This window comes from Arvicanthis niloticus, chromosome 6, assembly GCF_011762505.2.
Source record: "Arvicanthis niloticus isolate mArvNil1 chromosome 6, mArvNil1.pat.X, whole genome shotgun sequence".
NCBI classification, from domain to species: domain Eukaryota; kingdom Metazoa; phylum Chordata; class Mammalia; order Rodentia; family Muridae; genus Arvicanthis; species Arvicanthis niloticus.
Window position 1 is genome coordinate 106,778,417 of NC_047663.1, and position 27,147 is coordinate 106,805,563.

Consider the following 27,147-nt stretch of genomic DNA (forward strand, 5'->3'; position numbering starts at 1 on the left):
TTTAATTGTAGCCCTTGGGAGGCAGAGGCAGGCGTGTCAGAGTTCAAGGTCATCCTCCGCTACAAGGGGCTTTGGGAAAGCCTCAAAACAAAACAGACAAGACAAAGCCAGATCCTACCAGCTCACAGACTGAACAATCACAAACTGAGCAAATGGTTTTTTGTTGTTGTTGTTTTGGTTTTTTGTTTGTTTGTTTGTTTTTCGAGACAGGGTTTCTCTATGTAGCCCTGGCTGTTCTGGAACTCACTCTGTAGACCAGGCTGGCCTTGAACTCAGAAATCCACCTGCCTCTGCCTCCCAAATGCTGGGATTAAAGGCATGTTCCACCACTGCCCGGCAACAAAAGGTTTTTAAAATCTGCTACCTTATGCTTGGGTGTGGTAGTGCACTCCTTTAATCCCAGCACTTATGAAGCACAAATAGGTGAGTCTGAGGTCATCCTGGTCTACATAGTGAATTCTGGGACAGCCAGAGATATCCAGATATCCAGTGAGACAAGCAACACACTCCTACTCTAAGCTACAGTAGTTCAGGCTCTGGTACCGATTAAAAAAAAGAAAACAGGTGTAGATCACTGGGGTAGAAAAGTCTTTAAATGAATTCACATGTGCATAGCCAACTGATTTAATAAAGATGCCAAGACCTTCCAAGCATGGCTCTGAATTCAAGGATAAGCACATGTGAGAAGATGAAGACAGACCCTTACCTCACACCACAGAGAAACATGAACTCAAATGCAGCAAAGAGCTAAATAAGGGCTGGGGAGGTGGCTCAGTGGTTACTGATGCCGCACCAGCATGAGGATCCTACGTAAAGCCTGACTATAGCGGCGTGTACCCGTAACCTAATACTTGGAGCAATGGAGACGGGGATTCCAGGGGTTCTCTGGCCAGACAGTCTAGCCAAAACAGAGAGCCCTGGGTTCAGTGAGAGATACTGTCCGTGTTATGGACAGTGACTGGGGAAGACACTAGGGACAGACCTCTAGCTCCACATACACATAGCTGTGCACACACATCCATGCATTTCTCACCCACGCCACCCCAAGCACACAGTAGGGGGAAGTATATTAAGGAATACCTGCTAGTCATATTTCTGATGTGACTTATACACAGAGTGTTTAAAAAATTGCAAAGCATCTAAAATACTTTTCACCAAGAATAGACAAAAATGCAATATGCACATAAGACAGTCAGTATCATTAGCCAGCGAGAACGCTGAAGTAAAAACCACAACGAGGCGCAGACGTCGTTAAGGCTGGGACGGGACATGGGTTTAACATGTAACCCAGCCCCTGGCCTCCATCCCCAACACCCAAAACAAAGAGAGCACCAGAGACAGAAAGAGAAAGAAGTGAGTTACACAGAGAAACTGTGTCTTCAAAGACAGAAAAAAAACCCCAAAAACCCAAAAAACTAGAAAGCAGACAAGAGCCAGTGTTGGGACATGAAATGCAGACTCCTCCAAAGGTCAAACGGTATTTCTGCATGACCTAGAAATTCCACTTCTGGGCGAGTAGGCAAGAGGAATGAAAACACGTTATCTACACAAACGTTTGCAGAGCACAGATTACTAGACGCATTGGTTACAATAGCCAAGCGGTAGAAATAGCCCAAGCATCTATCAAGCAATGAAGAATAGATGAAATTTGGAAAATCAGATGGTAGAATAAAATTTGCAGTATAGGGGCACACTGTCTGTACAAAACGTCTAGAACAGGTAATCGATAGAGAGGGAAGATTAGAGGTTGCCCAGGGCTGGGGCTGGGGCTGGGGCTGCAGAGGGCCTGCCTGCTAAAGGGTGTTGTTGTTTGTTTTTGGTTTTTTAGTTTTGGTTTTTCAAAGCAAGGTTTCCTCTGTGTAGCATCCCTGGCTATCCTGGAACTTGCTTTTGCAGACCCTGAACTCAGAGATCTGCCTGCTTCTGCCTCCCAAATGCTGGGATTAAAGGCTGTGCCACTAAGCCTGGCCTGCCTGTTTGTTTGTTGAGTAATGAAGATGCTCTGAATTGATTGTAATGAAGATTACGCACTCTGATCATACCATTAACCAGGTATGAACCATTATGACCACACGGGCAAACTCTGCAGTACACAATTAAAGATGTCTTGAGATGGAAAAACACTGAGGGTAGAGGTATGTGCCTTTAATCCCAGTACCTGGAGACAGAAGCAGTTTGGCCTGGTCTACACAGCAAGTTCCAGGCCAGCCTGTGTGACATACTGAAACTCCGTGTGTGTTGGGAATTGAGCAAGGTGGGAGTAAAGAAAATAAAAAAAGGTACTGAGAGTTTGAGGCATGAAGATCATAAGTTCAAGGCAAGCCTGAGTTACATTGTGAGTTCAAGGCCAGTTTGGGCTACAGAGCATCATCCTGGACTGATAGTATGGCTAAGTGGGTAAAGGTGTCTGCCACCAAGCCTGATGACCTAGGACCCAAATGGTAGATGGAGACACCAACTCCCACAGGCTGTCCTCTAATCTCCATATGAGCACTGTGGCATGTGTACCTTCAACCCCCACAAGCACACAGATAAATAAATGCAATTAGTTCATTCTTTTTTAAATGTATGAACCAGCTCTATGTCTTGCATAAGAAAGCCTCAAGCCAGGCAGTGGTGACACTCGACTTTAATGCCAGCTCTTATAGGCAGAGGCAGGAGGATCTCTGTTAGATGGAGAACAGCCTGGTCTATAGAGGAAGCTCTAGGTAAGGCTATACAGAAAAACTCTATCTTGGAAAACAAAACAAACAAACAAAACAAAAAAGAAAAAAAGACTGAAATCCTGAAATGTGGTGATAAAGAGACCTTGGCAGTTAAGACATGTGTTGCTGTTTTTCAGAGGACCTACGTCAGGTTTCAGAACCACATGGAGCAGCTCACAACTGCCTGCAACTTCAGCACCATGGGATCTGATGCCTCTGGCTCCATGGGCATCCTCACTAACAGGCACATACCTACCCCACTGACAGTTACATAGATATAATTAAAATTTTTTAAACCTTCAAGTATCATAAAATAGGCAAGTGGGCTGGAGAGATGGCTCAGTGCTTAAGAGCACTGACTGACTTAAATTCCCAGCTCCCACATAGTGGCTCACAACCATCTAATACTAGGATCTGGATGCCCTCTTCTGGTGTGTCTGAAGACAGCTACAGTGCACTCATATAAGTAAAATAAATATAATAATAATAATAATAATAGGCTAAAATGAAATGGAAAAGGTAAGTCATGTGAACATAATCAAAAGAAGGCAGGGTTACTTCATAGTTAAAACGTATAAAGAGAAGACACTGTAGCGGGAGGGTCTGCCTACAAAGAACACTCAGCTACACTTTATGTGGACAGAACTACCAAGCATGAAGCAGAAAACGGCAGAGCCAAATGGTCAGGGAGCCCTTCCAACCCTCGACTGACCGACAGAACAACTGAACAGAAAATCAACAGCAACACAGAGAACTAAACTCCATCAACTATCAGGATCTAACCATCACTTGCGGATTACCACACCCAGCAGCAGCTTCAGGACCTCACTGTCCCAGAGACTTTGGAGCACTAAATAGAACAGAGAGCAGTTCAACAAAAACAAACAAACAAACAAACAAACACAAGAAACTTAAGACTTGCAATTGAGCTGGGGCTGGGGCCCAGAAGCAGAGCCTCACATACCCTGGGATCAACCCCACCATGGTGGCTTAACCCTGGAATTCTGGCACTTGAGAGGTGGAAGCAAGAACAGTCAGGAGCTCAATATCAGATTTGCAAATCAGCAAGTTTGAGACCAGCTGGGTGATATTAAACTCTGCCTCAAAGTAATAATAATTGAACACTGACACACAGACAAAAACAAGCAATTTGACAGGAATGGTGACTCACATTTATAGTCCCCAACATTCAGAAGGCTGAAGCAGAAGGATACAACCAGGACTTTGATGCCAGCCTGGGCGATACAATGAGTTCTAGCTCAATCAGTCAGAGTAAGGTCATATCTAGACTGACTGAATGAATGAAAGTCAGATAAATGATAGGTAGATAGGTAGGCAGACAGACAGACAGACAGACATCCTGAGACCCAGCACAGGAGAAGAAGAAGAGAGGGAAGGAGGGCCGGGCAGTGGTGGCACATGCCTTTAATCCCAGCACTTGGGAGGCAGAAGCAGGTGGATTTCTGAGTTCCAGGCCAGCCTGGTCTACAGAGTGAGTTCCAGGACAGCCAGGGCTACACAGAGAAACCCTGTCTCGAAAAACCAAAAAAAGATTTAAAAAGAGAGAGAGAGAGAGAGAAGGAGGAAGAAGAATTACAGTAATAATCTCTGAGGACCACCACAAAGGAATCAAGTTGAAACTTAACAAAGAAAGCAACAAAGTATCTCTCAACACTCAAAAATAGGCAGCACTCTTCTGACATAACAAAACAAGTAAATGCAAACAGTATGTTTAAAAGAAAATGTACAAAGTAACTACCAGTCTCAAAGAGAAAGCACAGGCCATTACTATAGCCCAACACCAGAGCCTGCTGTGAAGGTAACACAAACCACCACACTTGACAGCCCGTGATAAATGAAGCAGTTCTTCAGCAAACACCTGCTCTACTACCCATGATCCACCCAAAGTAAAAGGGCATGTTCAAACAAAAATTTTAAAAACTGAAACTTTAATTTGAAAATTGCAAAATTTCAAAAAGAAACCTCAAAATTCAAAGAGCCCTCCTGGGGATTAAGTACCACAGACAGTTCTGCATATAATCCCTTGTAGAATGTAGGGATTTCCCAGTTTGCTTTTTTTTTTTCATTGTACTGGGGATGTAACCCAGGGACTTGGGCATTGCAAGCAAATACAGAGTAACACACCAGCCCCAACTCATTTTATAAGGTGTCTTAGGGTTCCATTGCTGTGAAGAACACCATGACCATGGCAACTCTTATAAAGACAAACATTTATTTGGGGCTGGCTTATGGTTCAGAGGTTCATGAAATCCATTATAATCATGGTGGGAAGCATGGCATTGTACAGGCAGACTTGGTACTAGAGGAGCCAAGAGTTCTGTAGAAGGCAGCCAAGAGGAAGGTCCAGATCCGACTGGACAGACTGAGCATATATGAGACCTCAAAGTCCCACCTCCACAGGGACACACTTCCTCTAACAAGGCTATACTTCCTCCAAGTAGCCACACCCCCTAATAGTGCCCCTTCCCGTGGGCCAAGCATATTCAAAGCAGCACACAGGGTAAACTGAGTTCAATCCTGGAACCCATGTGAAGGCAGAAGGTGAGAACTAACTACACAAAGTTGTCCTTGGACCCTCACATCCTGTGCACCACCCCCAAACACATACACACAATGATAGATATTTTTAAATAAAATAAAAAATTAAACAATAAAAAGTAGAGTCCCATATCTCTTCTGAATATAGAAACCAAAAAGGTTTCTCACAAACTATGAACAAATGTAAGTCAGTAACATTTACACTCAAATACAAACATACACTCTCACACACATACACTTTTCTATCCTTTTTTCTGGAGGCAGGGTCTTACCATGTAACAGTAACTGACTTGAGTTGCTCTATAGGCCAGGGCTGTCTGCCGCTTCAGTGCTGGGAGCAGACATGGCCACCACACCTGGTCTCATACTGTTTTAGTCTAATACTGGAGTTGAACCTGGAGCCTCACCCTGGCTCCCATCCTGAGCACCATGACAAACAGCGATGGTGGGAGGTGGGTGCCAGGCATCCACTAGGCACTCACCCTGTGGCCCAGAAGCAGCGCCATCTTGTGCATGTCATGTGCCCAGCCCTGTCACCCTACATTCCTGAGACTCCAGAATCCCAAAGCCATGCTCTCCAAACCCTGTGAAGAGGACTGCACATGTGGGCCCAGTTCCATTCAGGTGACTAAAGGCCAAAGCTTCTCAACAACTTAGAAATGCTCGAGAGATGTAGCAACCCTATCTCTCCATGGCAAATCTGAGGCTCTCAGCCCTAGACAGGCCCTTAGGAGAAAGAGCCCCTGACTACAGTGAACTGAAGCTGCCAGGGTGCAAAACACATAAGACTCATGGGAAGGGTGAGGAGAAGGGAACTTAGTTACTTTTTAATTGCTTTGCTAAGCCACCATGACCAAGACAACTTAAAAAAAACTGTTTCAATTGGGGGCTGACAGTTTCAGGGTGAATCCCTTACTGCCATGGAAGGAAACATGGTAGCAAGCAGGCACACATGGCACTACAAAAGTACCTGAGAGCTTGTATCCTACAAGGAGGCAGAGAGGGCTAGCTGGGAATGGCAAAGAGCCCACCCCTAGTGACACACCTCTGTAAACTTTAATTTTTCAAGGCTTACTTTTAACGATGGTTCTTAAACACTTTAACCTCGCTTCTAGTCCACCACCTACCAGAGGCAGTGGGAAAGAGCGGATATGAGGGAGTGGACCTCTTTAGAAAGGTTCTTTGTAGTCTACATTGTCTGGAAATCAGCAGTTCAGTTCACAAGTTCACAGCAGCAGCTTGATCCACTCACAAACTCTTCACGGATATCAGCAGTCCAGTTTGGTAGTGTCGGGTGAGCAACAACGGTGACACAACCTAGCAGGAACAGCCAGACCTCAGCCTCGAGGAACGCCAGGAATATTTCTCAGCTGTGCCTCTCTCAGCAAAGCAAAAATCAGCGAAGATGCGAGACCAACAAGCATTGCACAGCGAGCTCTATAAGCAAGCTAAGTTCAGCCTCCATCACTGTCTGTCAAGTCCTATTTATAACCTCTAAGCATCATGTGTCCTCCATGGGCCTTACCTCAGCACAGTTCTTGCCTCAGCACATTTGTCCATCTCAGCTGACATTATTCTGCCAATCAGCCCGAGTCTGAGGAAATGACAAGAAACTGCAGCACACCACCAGAAGTTTTTTGGTGCACAAATGCAAACTCTGAAATGTAGGGCAGATCAATACATGCCTGTCATTAGTGAAGAATCCTTCATCGCATGTCCTTTCATGTGCTTGCTTTCACAGAACATCCTTTCACTCGCGTCTGCTTCAGCTAAACATCCCTTCACGCTCTAACAAAACATCCAACTGACTTTCCAAAGGACCCTTAAGTTTCCACTTCACACCTCCTCCAACAAGGCCACAACTTCTAATTCTTCCCAAACAGCTCTACCAACTGGGGACCACACATTCAAATACCTTATGCCTATGGGAGCCATTCTCATTCACAGCACCACACTGACTCTGGCCCTAGTGGGGCAGACATACAAGGTTGAGCAGGCCAGGCTGAGCCAAGCGGCCACCAGGAGGCAGACCTATGATGGGCTTTAGCAATTACCTCACAGCCTCAGCCAGAGTCACATGTATGCAGGAGACTAGTCTCTCACCTCATCCAGGCAACACTACAAGCAGCCAGGAAACCATGGGGAGGTTCAGGCACCTATCCCCTGGGAGCTAACATCCACGTCACTGTCACCAGTGCAATGCGGCCGCCGCACCTCTTAGATTCTCTAACGGTTCCCACGGGAGCACTGAAGGTAAATATGTTAATTTGACTTCAATCATGGCTTTAAAAACACACGCACACACACGCACACACACACACACACGCACACGCTATATTAGCTTAGGGCTCAGATCCTAAAAACCACTTAGACATGTGTGTGCACTGCACGTCCTCAGCAAGTGGAAGCTTATGCCCGTTTCAGGGACCAGGAGGCAAAATGCTCCCCCAGAGTAAGCAACAGAGCCTCTTGGGTGGGTGTGGAGACCAGGGACAAGCAAGGTGCTTACTCAAAGTGCCACAGTATGGCAGGGTAAGGCAGGATTCTTACTTGGTCTGGCTGGCACACAGTGCAGTATGTGCCATCTTGGATTCCAAGCAAGGGACACTTTCTCTAAGCACAAGGATTCAACCACTGAATCTACTGTGCCAACTCTGGGAGCTATCAGGCCAAGGTTCCTGGAAATCCTCTACAGGCGACAGTCAGACACCTAGCTCCCAACTAGTTAACAGGAACACTATCACAGTACAGCCTAAAGGCTGTACTCCTGGCCAGCCTCTCCTTACTTCCAGCTGAGGGGATCATATGTCCCAGTAGAAAGCACATGGAAGTGCAGATCCATGCAGGAGTGGGAAAGCTCTCTGGGTGGGACAGTGGAGCCAGACCTGAGGACACTTGGAGCTAACGACCCTCTAGCTCCTTCGATGGATCTCAGGAGCCCCAATCCCAGCTCATGTTGGATATCAATGTGTTCACCAAAGCCTGAAAATGGTTGCACCAGCAAACAGGAGGGTGGCTGAGGCCTCCCTCGATGGCCTAGTCTATGTCTAGGAACAGAGTGGGGACAGGACTCATGGAGGTCCCTCTGCCCTGGTACAAACAGGGTGAAGGGCCTTGAAGCCCCAAGCCTAGCTCTGCTAATCGGTTTGATTTCCTTGAGCCAGCAGCTTGGCCTTTGGAAGCTCAGGTTTACCTGTGTCCTACCTGAAAGAGAGGGGCTAGTATGGGTATGCACTGGGCAGCCCAACTAGCATGCCTAGGAGATCTACAGCCCATAGCACTGGGGCAGCTGAGTCCTACCAAACAGTGGAGAAGAGCCAGGCCCCCACTGCCCTATCAGCTCCTCTCCACAAATCCCTCCTGTGGTCCCTGATGGGAGGCTTGGCTTGCGTGGATCACTGCTTGGGGCATTATTTGAGCATCAGTGATACCTCCCCCAAAGCACCATGGCCACTGTCAAACTACACCACTACACAATCAGCCCAACTCCTGGGTTCACTTTCTTCTCCCCTCAGGAAAAATCAGACACTGTCTTCCTTAGGCAACAAAATTGGCTTTTTCACTCATTTCCCATCTCACACAGCTTACCTCAAACCATGATTACCCAATAGCCATGCCAGGCCCTTCTAATTACAGAGCTCAGGGGAACACACAGGTGTCTCACTGGCCCGCCAGTGTAGACCTGTGCTAAGAACACAATCTCATTGGTTTTCTCCTAGCAGGACTGAGAAGTTTGAAAAGAGCCTTCCTGACACTGTGCTGGTCCTCAATTCCAGAAACTTCACTACCTCTGGTCTGAAGGTCAGTGTGTCCTTCCCTCAGCCTTTCAGGTCCCAGGGAAGAGCCAGTGGCTGGAGAGGGCAGGAGCTGCTGGGAACTATTCTTTGAGGGTCAGGACTGGGTTTCTGTTGTTGATGATTTGGGTGTTTAAAGGCAAGACCTTATTCTGTAGCCCCAGCTGACCTGGAACTCACTCTGGAACCCATGTTGGCCTGGAAATCTTGGTAAACTTCCTGCCTCAGACTCTCAGGTGCTGGGATTCTGGGATGAGCTCCTGCCTCTGCCTCAGGTGCTGAGATTCTAGGATGAGCTTCTATACTGCATTTCATTTGTTTTGTGTTTTTTGAGATAAACTCTCACTATATTATCCTGGCTGGTTTTAAACTCCTAGACCCAAACAATGCCCTGCCTCAGGCTCAAGCAGCTGGCACCACAGGTGGATACCACCTCACCTGTTTGGTAAAGAATTAAGGCCCACCTGGGCATTGTGTGGCACACATCTTTAATCCCAGCATTTGGGAAGCAGAGAGAAGTGGACCTCTAAGTTTAAGGCCTACCTGGTCTATACTGAGTTTCAGGTCAGTCAGAGCTACACAGAGAAAGTCTAGAGAGAGAGGAGGGAAAGAGATTAAATTAATTCAGGGTCCCCTCACCATTCTGTCCAAAACTGGGGAAACTACTTAACAGTCAGCAGAGCTGGCACTGGGGTGTGGTGGAGAGCTCAGAGAGAAAAGGGAACAAGAGGTAATGGGAGATCTGGTCGTATTTCCAAGCTTCATATACTCCCAGAAGCTCAGAACCCAGGGCCTCTGTGGATGGAATGAACCAAGTTAAGATGAGAGCCATGATGCCGGGCGGTGTTGGCACACGCCTCTCATCCCAGCATTCCAGAGGCAGAGGTAGGCAGGTCTCTGAGTTCAAGACCAGTTGGTCTAAAGAGTAAGTTCCAGGACAGCCAGGGCTAAACAGAAATATCCTCCCTAGAGAAGAGAAGACAAGAGAAGAGAAAAGAGAAGGCAATGCATCGAGGCAGGACCTTCAAGAGAAGGTGCTTGAGTCATAGCTTCAAATACGAATTTCCTGTGGCTGGAGAAATGGTGCAGCAGTTAAGAACACTATTTTTGAAAAGGACTAGGGGCTGGAGAGATGGCTCAGTGGTTAAGAGCACTGACTGCTCTTCCAAAGGTCCTGAGTTCAATTCCCAGCAACCACATGGTGGCTCACAACCATCTATAATGGGATCTGATGCCCTCTTCTGGTGTGTCTGAAGACAGCTACAGTGTACTCACCTACATAAAATAAAAAAAGAAAAAAAAAAGAAAAGAAAAAGAAAAGGACTAAATGGAGCTCACAATTGTCTTGGACTCCAACTCCAGGGGTTCTGCTGCCTTCTTTTATCATCAAGGGGCACTGTACTTGTGTCGTATATATACATATACAGTCACATACCATATAATAAAAACAAACCACAGCAAGCAATCTCTGTGAGTTCAAGACCAGCCTGGTCTACAAAGAGTTCTAGGACAGCCAGGGCTGTTACATAGAGAAATCCTGTCTCAAACAAACAAACAAAACAGAAAAATAAACAGAAAAAATAAACAAAATAGAAAAATATGGGGGGGGGTCACAAAGTAACCTGAAGTATAGACCCACTTATCCATCTACTCCCCTTGTTGAGTTGGGGCAACATCAGCCCCCCCCCCCCAACCAGAAACTATGAAGAGGAGGTACAGTACCAACATCCAGGCCCATGGACCCAAATGAACCTCAATCCTTCATAACTGTCCAGTCTCAGGTATCCTGCTCTAACAACAGGATACAGACTGAGACACAATGGAAGCCCAAACTGGGCTGATATGAACCTGGGCCAAAACCAGGGGCTGCTGGTGTCCTGCAGGCTGGCCAGGGCAAGAGAAACCCCCCACAGTCTGTGCGGGAAGAGTACCACTTTGCTGAACCTCAAGTAAACATTCTGACCTTCAGACATGTTCTAAGTTTCCAGCTTCTAGTCCTTCACAATGGAGGTCCATTCACTAGCCTGTCCTGACCACACTGTCTGTCACAGCTCTGAAGAGACCCTGTTAGTGTCAATCAAGAAGACCCAAGCACTTCAGGGTCAGGAGAGAAACAGGATGTGCAGCTTGCCATCATCAGGTTCAGGGATGCCAGGCTTGGGTACACCACCACCTCTGGCCCCTACAGTCCCACAAACTGAAGAAGAACAAGAGACAGACAGCAGCAGAACCAGCCTAGCACCAGCTCCGAGCTTCTCTGTGTGGGCACATCTGGCACCCATAGGCCCCAAGGATCCTGATGAACATGCTGCTCACGTTCAGGATGAGACCTGCCTCTCGCCTCCTAGAACTCTGAGTTCAAGGCCAGATCATTCTACATGTGGAGTTCCAGGCTTGACAGGGCTACATAGTGGGACTGTGTCTCAAAAAGAAGGATCGGGGCTGGGGGAATCTGCCTCTCCAGAAACTGTTGTTGGCTGTAACATGCCCCTAGCATCCTCAGCATTCTGCAACTCTACAGCTTCCTGCTTCTACCAAAGACACACACACTCAAGATCCCATGCCTGACCCTTCCTCCACTGTAGCCAAACATTCCTCAACCAAGGCCAGCCTGAGAGACTCTGGCAAGAAGCCGAGTGCAGCAACTCGTGCCTATAGTCCTAGGACACAGGAGGCTGAAGCAGGAGGATTGCCATAAGTGGAGGCCAGTCTGAGCTACACTGTAAGTTTTAAGACATTTGGGCTACAGTGAGAGACTGTCTCAAAACCAGAGAGAAAACTCAAACAACAGATAGGCATGTTCCCCAAGTGATGAGGAGCGCAGCGTGGAGCACGACACCATCTCCAGCATGTTCCCCAAGTGATGAGGAGCGCAGCGTGGAGCACGACACCATCTCCAGCATGTTCCCCAAGTGATGAGGAGCGCAGCGTGGAGCACGACACCATCTCCAGCATGTTCCCCAAGTGATGAGGAGCGCAGCGTGGAGCACGACACCATCTCCAGCGGTTGAGGTGACACCAAGAGGACACAGTGGTTCGTGTGCAATGTTCCTGCCCAAGCCATGACAAGTATGAATCAGGGAAGCCACAGGCAGACCCAAACTGGGACATCCTTCCAACTGGCCTGGCCTCCGGGTCAAGACCACAAGAACTGATTAGGGACAGTGGACTGCTCTAGGTCCCCCAGAACAGATGCCTGGTAACTCCACTCGCAGCAGCAGCAGCACACCAGAGTGCCCCGGACGTCCCTCAGCACTTGCCAGCACGAGCCACAACACAGATGAACTTGATGACAGAGAAATCAGCCATCTACAGAAGTATAATCCCAGGCTAGGTCTCCTCATCTGAAAACTCAAAGCAGACAATCCCACAGCTGACCTCAAGAGATGGGTCAAGATTCTACCACAGGGGAACTTGGCTTGGAGCATACACCTGTAATTCTAGGACTGGAGAAGTTGGGGAAGGAGGATCAAGACTTGGAGGCTAGCCTGGTCCACACAGTGGGGCCCATTCTCAAGAAAACAAACAACAAACAAACAAATAGAACCTCTAATACTCCAATACAAACAGGGCTAGTGAGATAGCCTGGGGTAAAGCAGTTTGCCACAAGGCTGACCACCTACATTTGATGCTTGAAAGGGGGGGGGCCTGGGGGCCAAGATATACTCTTCTACAAGTTGCCCTTTGACCTTCACACTGTACAGTGTGCATACCTGAGAATATACACACCAACACACACGGGGGGGGGGAGGGGAGGAGAGGAGGAAGAAAATTAATGTTAAAAAAATTAAACCAAACACAGGAAGCAGAATTCTAGTTACCACCCAGCTAGCCACTGCTACTATTGCAGTGTAGCCAATAAAATGTTCTTCAAAAAAATAAAATAAAATAAAATAAATAAATCCCTCAGAACATGGCCTCTGTACCAGATGTCTCACTATGAAGGACGTCCCAGGTGAGAGATGCTGAGTACTTTGGAGCATGCACTGCCACGGAGGCCTCAGCCTGTGTTGGCACAGGGAGGTGGCAGGTGGCTCTTGTTTGAACAAGATACACTAAAGTATGCAGGGTAACTTATTCCTAAGAGGTCTGGGAAGAGTTCCTTAAACAGCACATGTAATCTCTAAATTTGATTATTGTTAATCTTTTTCGAAAGCATTTGAACCACTATGTCACCTGTCAATACTGGGTAACCAGTGTATCAATGGAGTCGGGGGTCAGTGGAGGCAAGGATGGAGGGTAGCCAGTGTATCAACGGAGGTGGGGGTCAGTGGAGGCAAGGATGGAGGGTAGCCAGTGTATCATTGGAGGTGGGGGTCAGTGGGGACAAGGATGGAGGGTAGCCAGTGTATCAACGGAGGTGGGGGTCAGTGGAGGCAAGGATGGAGGGTAGCCAGTGTATCATTGGAGGTGGGGGTCAGTGGGGACAAGGATGGAGGGTAGCCAGTGTATCAATGGAGTCGGGGGTCAGTGGGGACAAGGATGGAGGGTAGCCAGTGTATCATTGGAGGTGGGGGTCAGTGGGGACAAGGATGGAGGGTAGCCAGTGTATCAATGGAGTCGGGGGTCAGTGGGGACAAGGATGGAGGGTAGCCAGTGTATCATTGGAGGTGGGGGTCAGTGGGGACAAGGATGGAGGGTAGCCAGTGTATCAATGGAGGTGGGGGTCAGTGGGGACAAGGATGGAGGGTAGCCAGTGTATCAATGGAGGTGGGGGTCAGTGGGGGCAAGGATGGAGGGTAGCCAGTGTATCAATGGAGGTAGGGGTCAGTGGGGACAAGGATGGAGGGTAGCCAGTGTATCAATGGAGTCGGGGGTCAGTGGGGGCAAGGATGGAGGGTAGCCAGTGTATCAATGGAGGTGGGGGTCAGTGGGGCAAGGATGGAGGGTAGCCAGTATATCAATGGAGTCGGGGGTCAGTGGGGGCAAAAATGGAGGGTAGCCAGTGTATCATTGGAGGTGGGGGTCAGTGGGGACAAGGATGGAGGGTAGCCAGTGTATCAATGGAGTCGGGGGTTAGTGTGGGCAAAAATGGAGGGTAGCCAGTGTATCATTGGAGGTGGGGGTCAGTGGGGACAAGGATGGAGGGTAGCCAGTATATCATTGGAGGTGGGGGTCAGTGGGGGCAAGGATGGAGGGTAGCCAGTGTATCAATGGAGTCGGGGGTCAGTGGGGACAAAGATGGAGGGTAGCCAGTGTATCAATGGAGGTGGGGGTCAGTGGAGGCAAGGATGGAGGGTAGCCAGTGTATCAATGGAGGTGGGGGTCAGTGGGGACAAGGATGGAGGGTAGCCAGTGTATCAACGGAGTCGGGGGTCAGTGGAGGCAAGGATGGAGGGTAGCCAGTGTATCAATGGAGGTGGGGGTCAGTGGGGACAAGGATGGAGGGTAGCCAGTGTATCAACGGAGTCGGGGGTCAGTGGAGGCAAGGATGGAGGGTAGCCAGTGTATCAATGGAGGCGGGGGATCAGCGGGGGCAAGGATGGAAGCCAGTCTCACTTCAGAGTGCTCAGAAGGGGAGGGGCTACCCTTCCACAACTCTTGGCCTCAGGCTGGAGGAGACCATGTCACCCTATCAGAGCCCAAAGAAGGGGTCATGGGCCAAGAAGGGGACCATGTCTGGGTCATGGGCCATAGGTTCTGGCACCCCTCAGAAGCAGCATATAGATGACACCCGAGGTCTTCCAAGCAAGAAAGGTAATGGCCAGCCTTCCCAGAGGCCTTTGCCAGTTGAGACAGAGGTACATCTCCAAACCCTGAGGTGTCCCATACGAATTTGGGGGAGGGGCAGGGACTCTCAAGGACATCATGACACAACTTCCTGTGCCGTAAAGAACTTCCTGAGTAGTCCAGAGCTAAACCTCAGGGAAGCTTCCAGTGACCCCGGGGCCCATGGGCTCTATCCTCCACATGCTTGGTCACCTAAAAAGGAAGAGACACCTGGGAGCCTGTCGTGTGTCAGGAGAGAAGCCAAGACTGTCACTTTGCACAATCTTACCACACTGACACCAACATTAGGCTAACAAGGTGCTGGTCCAAACAGTGCCTGGCCTGACACTCAATCCCAGGTACAAATGGAGCTGAGGTTAGCTCACCCACAGTTAGAGAGAAGAAGCTGAACAAGGGGACAGAGCACTGGCTCAGGTGGGGTCAAGTGTGCCCAGGACTGTGGAACAATACTTTCTTGCAATATGGGTTGGTTTGGACCCCAAGGATATCTTATTCTCTCAGACTCCCCTATAGCTGCAGCTGATATGCACCCCACACTGTCTGTTCCTGTGTCAGCCATGTCACCCCTGGGCTTCACTGTGACCCACGCGCTTCAGTTTCCAGGCCACTTCATGTGACACAGACTCACCGCTAAACTGGGTTACAATAATTAACACAGTGTCTGTCTCTCCTATCCCACAGCTTATGTAAGCCTCGGCCCCATTTCCCTCCTTCGGCCCCCTCTGCTCTGTTCTTTCAAAGATCTCTAGCTGGACTGCACTCACATATCCTCCACTAAGCTTTGAGAAGCAGCAGATGCTATGTCTAAAGCCCACCCTGCTGGCAAGTACTGCAAGGGCCACAGGCACAAAGGTTTTCTGTCCTGGACCAAAACCTCCAACAGGGCCTTATTCACAGACAGGGCATTGGTGGGTTAAGGAGCTGAGGTGAGCTCATCCAGAGTTAGAGGGAGAGGCAGAGACAAGGGGACAGCAGCAAGAATGGTGTAGGCAGGCAAGGTCAAGTGTGTGTAGCACCCCCAAGTCCTCCAGAAGTCATCCTCAGTGGGAGGAGTAGCAGCACAGGAGAGGTGGCTGGCTAAGTCATGAAGAAGATGGCTCAGTATGATACAAGGTGGATCAGCCCTGGCCAGAGACCCTGATGGGGTGCTGGATGCTGTACAGAGCTCACGATCAGCTTCCCTTGTTTCATACACAGAGAAACTGAGGCCCTGGATCAGGACCCAACTACAATAAGGGTCAGGGCTCACACTCCAAGAGGACCCTGGGTATGAAAACCTGGCATTGTGGATAGCAACCACTTGGAATAAGCATCAGTACGATCCTTGAGAATGCCCCTATCTATCCCTTTGTAAGAGCCTCCTGCCTGCTCCTGGGAGAGGCCGCAGCCCCATCCCCAGCTTCTGCCTCCTGCCCTGGGAAAGCTAAGGGCCTCCTCAGGCAGGTGCCTACTTCCCAGACCTTGACTCTGCATCAGGAGATTTGGGATACAGCAAGAAGATGACACCCAGTGGGCATCAGTTTCACCACACTGGGGCATCTTTAGGGGAACGACTGGGCTTTCACTAGCACCAGGTAGACACTGTTTCTAGAACCCCAAAATGGGCCTTTCCACTGTTTAAAGTCAGGGACATTGCTTTGTGGGGCTTTGTTACAGTGGAACAAAAGTTGAAAGAAATGTTCTCCTAGCCAGACTGTACCATCCCCATTAGGATGAGCTGGGAGGGCAGACACATGAGAACACTTCCTTCCTATAATAGTGTAGCTGGCATCAGAGCCCAAAAGCACAGCACAGCAGGACATATACAGAGCAGAGTAAACCCTTTCACAGGTGCTGCTCCATACCCCTGGAAGCAGCCCAGCTCCAGTGGTCATACAACCAGTGGGACGACTGCCTCTCCCGGCCATGTCCATTCCTCAGGGGCTGCTGAGTCGCAGAAGCTCAAGTGCCCGTGTCAAGGCCCAGCCACGATCATGATCACAGTACTGTCACCCCAGATAAATGCTGCCCCCACATCACAGCAAGCCTGCCAAAAGGCTTCTAGTTCCTATCACTGTAGCAAAGTGGAGTCAAGGATGTGGGTGGGGCCCCACAGACCTAAGGCTCAGGTCTGCTGCCAAGAGGACCTTGAGGGCAAAGAGGCCTGTGTATGCAGGGAGAAAAGAAAAGAAGAAAAAGTCTCAGCCCCAAGGACATGGGCCCAAGCTCCAGGGAAGCCAGACCAGCCCTGCCTGCCAGGATTCCCAAGTTGCAGGCAATTTGCATAATATTCTTTGCAAGTTAATATCAGACTGATAATGATCTCCCTCACAGCAGAGCGGCTGAGGCGCTGTTACAACACTAAGTAATCATATTTTAAATTATGTTTCCCTTTATAGAAAGGTGTTGCAGAAACATAGACATGAAATCTGTCTGTTGCAGCCCACTGCCAATCACCTGACCAGCTCCAGCGCTGCCAGGTGCCCACAGAGCTGTCCCGGAAAAGCCAGTCCCGGGGCCAGAGCAGGGCTGCTGGCCATGGGGCACATGAGCACATAACTGCGTATATACATACATAGGCATTACCTATGCACACACGTCTGACCCACCTGCCCAGAAGTCACGCAGTCCCGCCCTGAACTCTCAACTGTCCTGGGAAGAAGACCTGGGGAAAAAACCCTTTCATAGCCCAAAACCCTAGCCAGAAACATCACTGTGCCCTTAAACAGTCACAGGTAAAATGGAGGGATAGGGGCGGGGTCTCCTATCACACACACTCCAGTATCTTAGCTCTTCCCTGGGGAATAAGTATACCCAATGCCCCAACCTGGCCCTCAGGTTCACACCCTCATCCCTCTAGGCTCTCCCTCTTTCAAAGCCACACCCCAAATATACATCTTAAAGCCAAGGAGGGAGTGGGCTCTGAGCCTGCCCAGTGAGGGAGCCAAGCTTTCTGGTTTTCTACTCTCTTCATTTCAGGACCAGGACCGGCCACTCAACCTCTATTTTCTTAAAAGCTTTCCCCCCCCCTTTTTTTTATTTAAGAAAAAAAAATCCAATTACAGCACAAATCTCTCAGCAGGGGTCAGTGTGGAATAAGAATAGCCAAAGTTAATGGACATGACACAGGCAAGATAAATGCCTGAAGGGTTTCAAAAGTTGTATGATGCAGATTTCATTAACATTTTAATTGTAATGTATCTTTTTAATCTTCTCTCACCCTAATGACTTTATATCTAAAAAAAAAAAAAAAAAAAAAAAAAGGAAAGAAAAAAACTGCTGACAACAACAAAAAGTATCAATATACAAAACTTAACAAAGGCCCTTAGCAGCACAATAGTAACTACATTAAAGGAGCAAAAAACTGTGTTAACATTGTGATTTTTTAAAAGCAGAGCCAAGAGTGCAGCAAAGACGGGAGGGGGCAGAGGAGAGGAAGCAGGCCAAGGACGAAGCCCCAGGGCTCCAGTAGGGAGAGAACGCACCACATACAGGTAACAGCCCACATCCAAAACCCCACCACCAATGCTAGCAACATAGGAGACAGAAGAAAGAGACTCCAGAAACATCAGAGGCTGAGGCTAGCATGCCCCTCTCTCCCATATGGGGTTGTGAGTGAGACTAGGCACTCAGCAGCCCCCCAAAAAGGGGTTTCAGCATTTCATGTTGGAAAGACTGCCTCACTAACAGGCACCAAACCCTACTATTCCTTCAGGGACTGCAAATCACTCTTGACTGTGGACATACTATTACCTCTGACTTTTAAAAATGGAAGTTTTCAAAGTATTCTTGGATCTTATTACAGAGGAATCGGGACATTTTATTTTCAATCAACAAACATTCCTTGGGGGCTGGCTTTGCTGGACCCAATGTTCTTTACCCTAGATCCTCCTGCCTTTCAGATGGCAATCCCTCCCCACTGGAATGCCAGGGAGAACTGGCCACCCCAGGATCAGACAGCTCACAGGCCTGACTCCCAGCTCACCCCCCTGGTGACTATATATGGGCACTTTCAGGCCCCAAGTTGTTCCCGCCCCACCCCACTCCTGCCTGCTTCCCAGACACCAGCAAGGGGCGGGCCTGGAGCTGAAGGCCCATCTGTGGCTGGATGCCCTCCTGGATGCCAGGCCTGGTGCAGGGAGGAGGGGCATGATTCCTAAGAGCCCCAGCCAGCCCTTCCCCAGGGACCTGGAAACAACTCCAGAGAAAAAGCCTCCTTCTCCCTAGACTGAACCAGCCTCCCCTTAAAGGGCCAGCAACATTGTCACCAAGGGTCTCACCATCTCAAGGGCAGCAGGCTAAGCAGAGTCAGCTTGGAGACCTAGCCTGAATCCCAGAGAGGGAGGGTCACACAGCCTGGGGAGGGGGCAAAATCTCCAGTAATCTGGCCTCAAATTCCTAATCCAGTAGCTTCCCAGAACCAGGCCTGGCACTGCAGATCCAGGGCAGGCAGAGCCTGGGTCAGAGTCCATTCTCTGCTCTGCTCAGACTCCTCTCAGGGCAAGAGACAGTGTGAGCTCCAAATTGAGGACAGGCCTGTTCACAAGTCTGGGAGAACCAGACATACAGATCTCTGCTTCTAAAACTCAAACTTCCAATGTCAAAGACAGGCCTGGCCACCTGCCGCAGAGAGCAGCCCAGCCCGCAGAGAGGAGCCCGGCTCTGGCTCTCGGTACAGGTGACGCCAACAGGAGGCAGCCTAGAAAAGAGTGAGAATCTGCTAAAACAGCAACAGAGGTTGCCAGGAGCCTTCCATTGGAGAGCAGGCCAGAGCAGCCACCTCGGGCCAGATCACATGCTGCTTCTCCAGTAGTAGGGGCCCAGCCAGGGGTGGGGGTGGGGATGGTGTAAGGCTGAAAGAAAAAAAAAAAAAGGAGGAGACAATGGTGGGCAAGGCTATGAGCAGGGTTGCCTGCATCTGAGACACTAGGTAGAGACTATGCTCACTCAATACTAACTCAGCTTCCCCAGCCACCTCATGATAACTCAGGGCCAGGCTTGGCAAGTCAGTCCTCAACAGGCTCTAGTACCCCTTCATCACCTAATTACACTCAGGCAAAGCAGACTTTAAACACTCCCCTACCAGCCAGGCGCAGGAAGCCTACACCTGCCAGGAACAGCTAAAGCCTGGTGTCCCAGAGGCTGCTGGTAACTGCCTCTTGCATTGAGGAAGTGTCTCTTGCTCTACCACATGGCTCTGCTCCCTTCTCCAAAAGGCCAGTCTTAAAGTAGGGTATAAGGACACATACTTGTAATCCCAGATCTTAGAAGGCTGAAGGATCAGGGGTTCAAGGTCATCCAGCTATGTATTGAGTTCAAGGCCAGGCTGAACTACATAAGATTCTGTCTCAAAAAAAAAAAAAAAAAAAAAAATGCAGCAAAGCAGGTCTCAAAGTCCACATAGGTTTCCTCAGATGAGGATGATCCCTAAGAACACTGCCATAGGTACCCCCATCCAACCCCATTCCAACCAGCCACGACTCCTCAGAGCTGGAAGGCAGCCTATGTCACCCTGAGAACCCAGGCCCAGCAGGAGGCCAGCATGGGCCAGACACACATAAGCAGCTATCAAGGCAAGGGTGGGCAACTGTAGGACAGCAGCACATACTGGGACAGGAGGTATACGTAGAAGTCACTTTCTCTGATCCTCACACTGAGGGTTTGTGGCTTTGTGGCAGAGGAAGGTATGGGACTGAGGTCTGACAGTGGTTCGTGGTCACTGGAGCAACAAACAGCACACACCCTCAGCAGCCTGGGAGGCCTGGTGGTTCATCTCACCCCTACACCCAAGGAGAACTCTCTGGAAATCACCAGGTGAGAGGAGCAGAGCCCAGAAGATAGGAGATGGGGTGACTTCATGGGCTATGACATGCATGCATGCATGTCTGGGACAATGAGTACAGAAAACATAAACAGTAAGTGTTGGCAGCCACTGGGTGCCATGCACATTCTAGGATCAAGGATGTCAAAGGCACAGATCTCAGAGGCAGGGACTCACATTCTGTTAAGGCAACCACAACTCTCAGTTTCTGCCCCATCAGTGCTGGACCCCTATGCCAAGACCTGCCTAGATTACAGTGGAGATTACAGTGGCCACCATGAAAATCAAGCAGAAGGGACCTCTGTAGCACCCCAGCTCAGCTCCTGAGAAACCACTCTTCTGATAGGATAGTATAGGTTCAAGAACTAGTCTAAAAAGAGGTTTGGTAAGGTTGACAAATTCATGCACAAGCCTTCTCCCAAGAAGCGGTGCTCTGGGCACCCACACATAATGCAGACAGTCCATAACGCAGACCGATGGTGGATGGTGAGCAGCTCAGAAGCAGCCTGGCGCTCAACTCCTGCAGCACAAGCGGTTCTCTCTGATAGTGTTTCCCAGCATTCTAAATGGCTTCCAGCTCCCGGAATCAGCAAGGTTCAGATGCCAGGGTGCACAGCCTTCACCCAGCACCGTCCTGCCATGAGCAGGACTGCTGAGGAAAGATCCGGGCCACAGTGCAGTGACAAGAGATACCTTGTTCTACTTGTGCTAATTCCAACCAGCTGGCCCAAAGAACAGGGGCCAACTGCCCTGGGTCACCTCTTTTCTTCCCTTCACTTGGGCTCCAGCCAAGGTGCCACCCAACAAGGAAGTGTCACAGAGCATCCTTGAAGGAATGAAGAGTGAAGGACACTGGTGGAAGAGTGGGTGGCTCCATGGGCCTGGAGAAGATTGTTGGAGGCTGGGACAGGAATGTTGGCTGTCCAGCCCGTAGCTGAACACGCTTTGTCCCCTCAACTGTGAAATGAAAAGTCACAGCCAACCCTCCCAGAACATCATATTTAAAGACCACACAGAGTGCAGAGCCCCAGGGGACATCCTGCCCTCATCCTTCATCAAGGAAGGATGAGGAAGAGGACAGAAAAGGGAACCAGAGGCAGAAGAACAGGTCCAGAGGGCTGCACCAGGGATGACCAGAACATGGATGTGGACACTGAACGTGCACAGGAATTGCTCGGAAGAGCTTTACTGGACCAAGAACCTAGCCAGGGCCATGGCCCAGCCCACTCCACCCCCAGACAGGCTCAGCCGCAACACTCCCGAGAGCTACCCCTGAAAGCTAGTATAGAGGGCCCAACAAACATCTCTATCCGGAATCTCAAAGTTGAGGGAGTAGGGTACAGTGGGTGTTGGCGATGAGGTCAGCTCCAGGGAGAATGGGGGAGCCCACAAACCCTAGGGTTCAAAAAGCACCAGGAGGAAAACAGCAGTAAGCAGCGCGGAACAGATCTGCCCATAAAATGAACCCAGAGAAGAGCTAAGATGAACCCACAGACTCCTGTAACATATGCAAAGGAGAAGCGGGAACTGAGTCACAACCAATCTCACCTCCCCAGCCCACACACCCTTGAGTTTTCTTGGAGAAGAGTCCGGAGACCTGAGCAACTTTGCGGAGATGCAGAAACAGGGACAAGCCAAAAGCCCCCTCCCACTGCGGCGAAACCCAATGTCTCCCAAAGTTGGAGTTGGCACCGGAGAGAAAGAGAGGCAGTGACGACCCCTAGCACCAACCGGCCCACCTAGCTAGGGAAGCCGGACACCGGCCGAATCTGATGCGCAGACGCGCTGCCTCTGACCTGACCCGCCAGGAGAGGTGTGTCCCCTGCGCCCTGGCCAGAGGCCAGTGTCATCGGGGCTCCCCCTTCCCTGCGGGACGAACCCGGGGTCTCCCATGGCCAGAGGACCCCAACAAGAAAGGAAGGCGCTAGCGCGCCTGGAGTGCCAGCTTTGCCCCGGTCGGGGCCAGGCTCTGAGCCGGGACACCTCGGCAAGTCGGCCTCTCCGCCCCGGGGCCAGCGCGGAGCCCCAGAGCGGCCCGCGCCCCACTCGGCCGCGCCCCGGGCGCGCGGCGGGCACTGCGGCAGGCGGCGGGTGCGCAAGTTGGGCGGCCGCGCCGCGGAGTTTGCGGGAAGTGCGGGCGGGACGACTGGCCCGAGGCGGAAACGGCGCGACGCGCGCCAAGTTGGCCGTACCTGCGGGCACCCGGCCCAGTCCGGCCTGGGCAGCTGCGGCGCCGCCCGCGGCAGGAAGTGCTCCGGCGTCCCCGAGCTCCGGCGCCCGCGGACTTTCTCCGACCTCGCCCAGCACCGGCGGCCGCACCGCGGCGGGGGCGGGGCGCGGGGGAGGCGCCCGCGGGCTGTTTAAAGGGACAGAGCGCCGAACGCGCGCGCCCGCGCGCACTCGTCGCCAGGTGGGCGCGGGAGAGGGAAGCATTCAGGGGTCTGGTGAGAGATCCCGAGAGTTGTTGCGCCATGCCTTCCGAGCGCTTACTGTCCGAGCCTGCACTAGGCACCGAAGGGGATAGGATCAGCGGCTGGACTGGGGTAGGACCTGGAGACCCGAGCCCCAACCTCTTAATTCCCCGCGGCCGCGCTTGCACCCACCAGCCTTGGATGGGAAATCGCGTGACCGAGCAGCCTTGGAATAAGTACCACCGGGCCCTGGTGCCTACTGCCCACCGACTTACAGCCATGTGGAAGAGGCTCTTGCAGTATTCAGGCCCAGTGGGATCCAGGCGTGTGAGAGTGTCTCCAGACACGATCAACAGTGCTCTCTGTTTGCTCAAGGCCATGCTCTCATGGACAGAAATGTGGTTCTAAGTCAAGTGCTTAGAAATAAAACCGGCTACACACCTCAAAGTACCCAGAAGTCGCCTTTATTGCACTCCCAACCTGAGTCCCAGCGTGTGCTCAGGCAGCAGTACTTTTTGAGGGTCACAGCCATTTTGACCCTATGCCCACACAACAGTGCTTTCAGAAAAATAAGAATGGCACCAGGAAAGAGGTCATGAGCAAGGTCACTGAGGAGGAAGGGTGTTAAGTGAACAAAAGTTGGCCCGTCGCTCCCCAAGAGCTTAGCACTGGCTAAGGTAGTTACTAGGCATCAGTTTGGTGGAGCATCTTTGTCCAAACTTCGGACAAAGCTTCTTTAGCCCTTGGCCTAAACTTCGCTTCAGCTCTGCTTCTAGAAAACAACTACACCCCAAACCTCACCCCAACACACACACACTAGCTCATTCCCCTGCTGGCCCACCAGGAAAATGGATATGGGACCTCAGTCCTGAGCTATCCCCAGAACCCCACTTAGATCTAAATTTGGTCCCAAGTCCAAAAGCCCACCCCCACACTGTCAGCCTATTGAGGGCTGTCTGATATAGTCAGGAAAGGGGGACAAGAGTCTACATGCTAGAGACCCTCAACCACATGTGGTTGAGCTAGAAGTAACTTGGGCATGGTGACCTGGCAACCAGCAATGGCAGTTAATGCACTGATGCTACCTACTCCACACAAGTAGGTGAGTGGGACCAAGGCTTTGAGCAAGCCTGTGGCCCAGACAGGAGACAGCAATTACAGAGGATTCCTTCAGGCTCCTAACTTTAAATACCAGCTCCAGTGCCTTTAATCCCACCACTTGGGAGGCAGAGGCAGGAGGATATCTGTGAGTTCGAGACCAACTTGTTCTACAGAGTGAGCTCCAGGACAGCCAGAGATACATAAGAAAGACCCTGTCTCTCAAACAGGCAAACAAATGAAAAAAAAAAAAAAAAAAAAAAAAAACCCCAAACAAACAAACCAACAAAACAAGAAAAATGAGCTCAGGACACCAGAGCTGTCCATGAGACACTAATGAGCAGGGCTAGGTCGCCCTCCCTGTACAGAAGGAACCCACAGGTGGAGATAGATGGTGCCAGGAGCCCCTCCCATACCCTCTAGTGAGCCATTCAAACACCTCTCAGTGCGTGTTTGTTTCATCCTTTAAGTTTGTAAAAGTTACTATTAATGAAACATTTGGCAAAGCCAAAATCTAGGGTTTCCTAGTGTGCTGAATAGGAGCACTACTCCCAGCCCCAAAACTTTTTTTTTTTTTCGAGACAGGGTTTTTCTGTGTAGTCTTGGCTGTCCTGGAACTCACTCTGTAGACTGGTCTCGAACTTGAACTCAGCAATCCGCCTGCCTCTGCCCCCCAAGCGCTGGGACTAAAGGAGTGCACCACCACTGCCCAGCCAAAAACTATTTTGGTTTGTTTGTTTTTAAAGATTTCTTTATTTGCCGGGCGGTGGTGGCGCACGCCTTTAATCCCAGCACTTGGGAGGCAGAGGCAGGCTGATTTCTGAGTTCGAGGCCAGCCTGGTCTACAGAGTGAGTTCCAGGACAGCCAGGGCTACACAGAGAAACCCTGTCTCGAAAAACCAAAAAAAGAAAAAAAAATTTTATTTTATGTATGAGTACACTGTAGCTGTCTTCAGACACACCAGAAGAGGGCATCAGACCCCCTTACAGATGGTTGTGAGCCACCATGTGGTTGCTGGGAATTGAACTCAGGACCTTCGGAAGAACAGACAGTGCTCTTAACCACTGAGCCATCTCTCTAGCCCCCTAGCCCTCTTTGTTTGTTTGTTTGTTTGTTTGTTTCAAGGCAGAGTTTCTTGAATTCCCAGAACTTCTGTCTTTGCCTCCTGAGTGCTGAGATGAGGCATGTGCTATCACCACCTGGCTTATAAACACTTTCTTTACTAAGTGTTAGATTTCAAACTTGGGACAAACAGCTGAGTTGCCTATTTAATATATCAAAGTGAACCTGGTTGCCAGCTTCTCCCAGCATCCATCAGTCCTGGTTTCAGGGCCCTCCTAGTTGGCATTCTTGCCCTGAACTGTCGTACCCAGGGCACTGGGTTGCTCATCCTTAAATAATCCAGTCATTTTGGTTGCCTGCTCTTTGGGCTTCTTGGTTGCTGCAGCTGGTTCCCCTCGCTCCCCTTCCCCCCTTTTCTTCCTTTCTTCCTCTCCCCACATGTCCCAGCTTAGTCTGGTCATGTTCACTCTGCATTCTCCTAGAAGTCCCTGCCTCTGACTCTCCCACATACCTCTAATAAACCTTCCTCTACCATACCTAGGAGCAGTCCTCTCCTTTCCTTTCTTTTTTCTTTCCTTTCCTTTTTATTTTTTTTATTATTATTCACGATATGGTAGGAAAATACGCATGTCTTAGTGGATAAAACTCTTGTGCAAACTTGAGGACCTAGGTTCAGATCCCCTAGACTCACATAAAACCCAGTCAGACATGACTGGTGACTCTGGGTTTAGGTCAAAGTCTACTTCAGTAAATAAAGTGGAGAGCAATCCAGAAGGATACCTGACATCATCCTCTGCTTTCACATGTATGTGCACACATGTACATGTGCAGAAAAAGGCAATGGGTAGCGGTTGTTTCTCCTGCATATATAGCATTTGCTTGCCTCTTTGCATGATTTTTATGCAAGCATGGAATATTTACAAATTTTGGCCTGGCCTGTGTCTGTGCTCAGACCTAGAACATTGCCTAAGGCAACATTGACAGTGAACTTATGAGGTCAGCTCTCCTAATTCCTGTTTTATATGTGAGAAGAATTCAGTTTAGGAGGACGAATTCGCCAGCTCAGGCTCACTTACTTGATGCTCTGTAGTAGAGATTCTGCAGAGTGAGGACTTCGCAAAGTGTGGCCTGTGAGGAGCACTCCCTGCACTCGGTCAGTGTGGAGGAAGGACTAGCATGTGGCACCAGGACTTAGCTTGGTGGCAGAGTGCTTGCCTGTCCTGCATGAGGCTTTGCAGCCCATCAGCCTTACTGATAACAACCACTGTGAGGGGCAGGCTCACCTCCACCTGAGCCCTCAGGGTCTTCCCCCTTTATCTGGAAAACACCAGGCTGGGGATAGCCATAAAGGTGGGGCCCTAAGCAGCCTTTTGCTGGAAACCTTACCACACAAAACTCCCATTTTCTTGGGAATTTTGAAAGCATGGGAGCTTTTGCTTCCAGAACTGAAGTCCCCAGAGGCCTGTGAGTAGGCTCCAAGGTGTGTGTCTGAATGCCCAGGACTAGGATGAGAGACCTGCTTTCTTCAATTCAAGACCTGTGCTTCCTCCACCCATGATGTTACTCAATAAAGACCCACATTCCACCTTCAGCACCATCACAAGTGGTGGCTTCATCGGCTGGACTTCCTGTCACACCCTAGGTGCGAGCTGCCATTTTCACCAGTTCTGGGACTCTTCCTGTCTCAGTGCCTTTGTTCCAGCTGCCATGAGAATTAGCTATGCCTAGCTAACCATTTCCAAATACAACAAAGAGACAAGTAGTGGGCCTGGTTACAAGCACGCCTAGAATCTTCCCCTTGTGGAGTCAAGAGAATCAGAACGTCAAGGGCCTCTTCAGCTACTTAGCAAATTCAAGGTAGGCCTGGGCTACTGTGGCATATGCCTTCAGTCCTAGCGATTGGGGGGGCAGAGACAAGTAAGTTGAGGATCAGCCTAGTCTACATAGTGAGTTCAGGTCAGCCAGGACAAATATAGCGAGGTCCTGT

General features: G+C 50.0%; 1 protein-coding gene across 3 annotated transcripts in view; it reads right to left on the reverse strand.

The window, feature by feature from the left end:
* Positions 1 to 23,156, reverse strand: part of Nacc2 (NACC family member 2) — a 67,996-nt gene extending 44,840 nt beyond the window's left edge. For 2 of the 3 annotated variants that reach the window (XM_076937604.1, XM_076937602.1), the window contains exon 1: positions 22,781 to 23,156. The gene's annotated coding sequence lies outside the window, so the exon portion shown is untranslated. The remainder of the gene's footprint in view (positions 1 to 22,780) is intronic. The other variant, XM_034504962.2, reaches the window with a different exon arrangement.
* Positions 23,157 to 27,147: the final 3,991 nt, after the last annotated feature.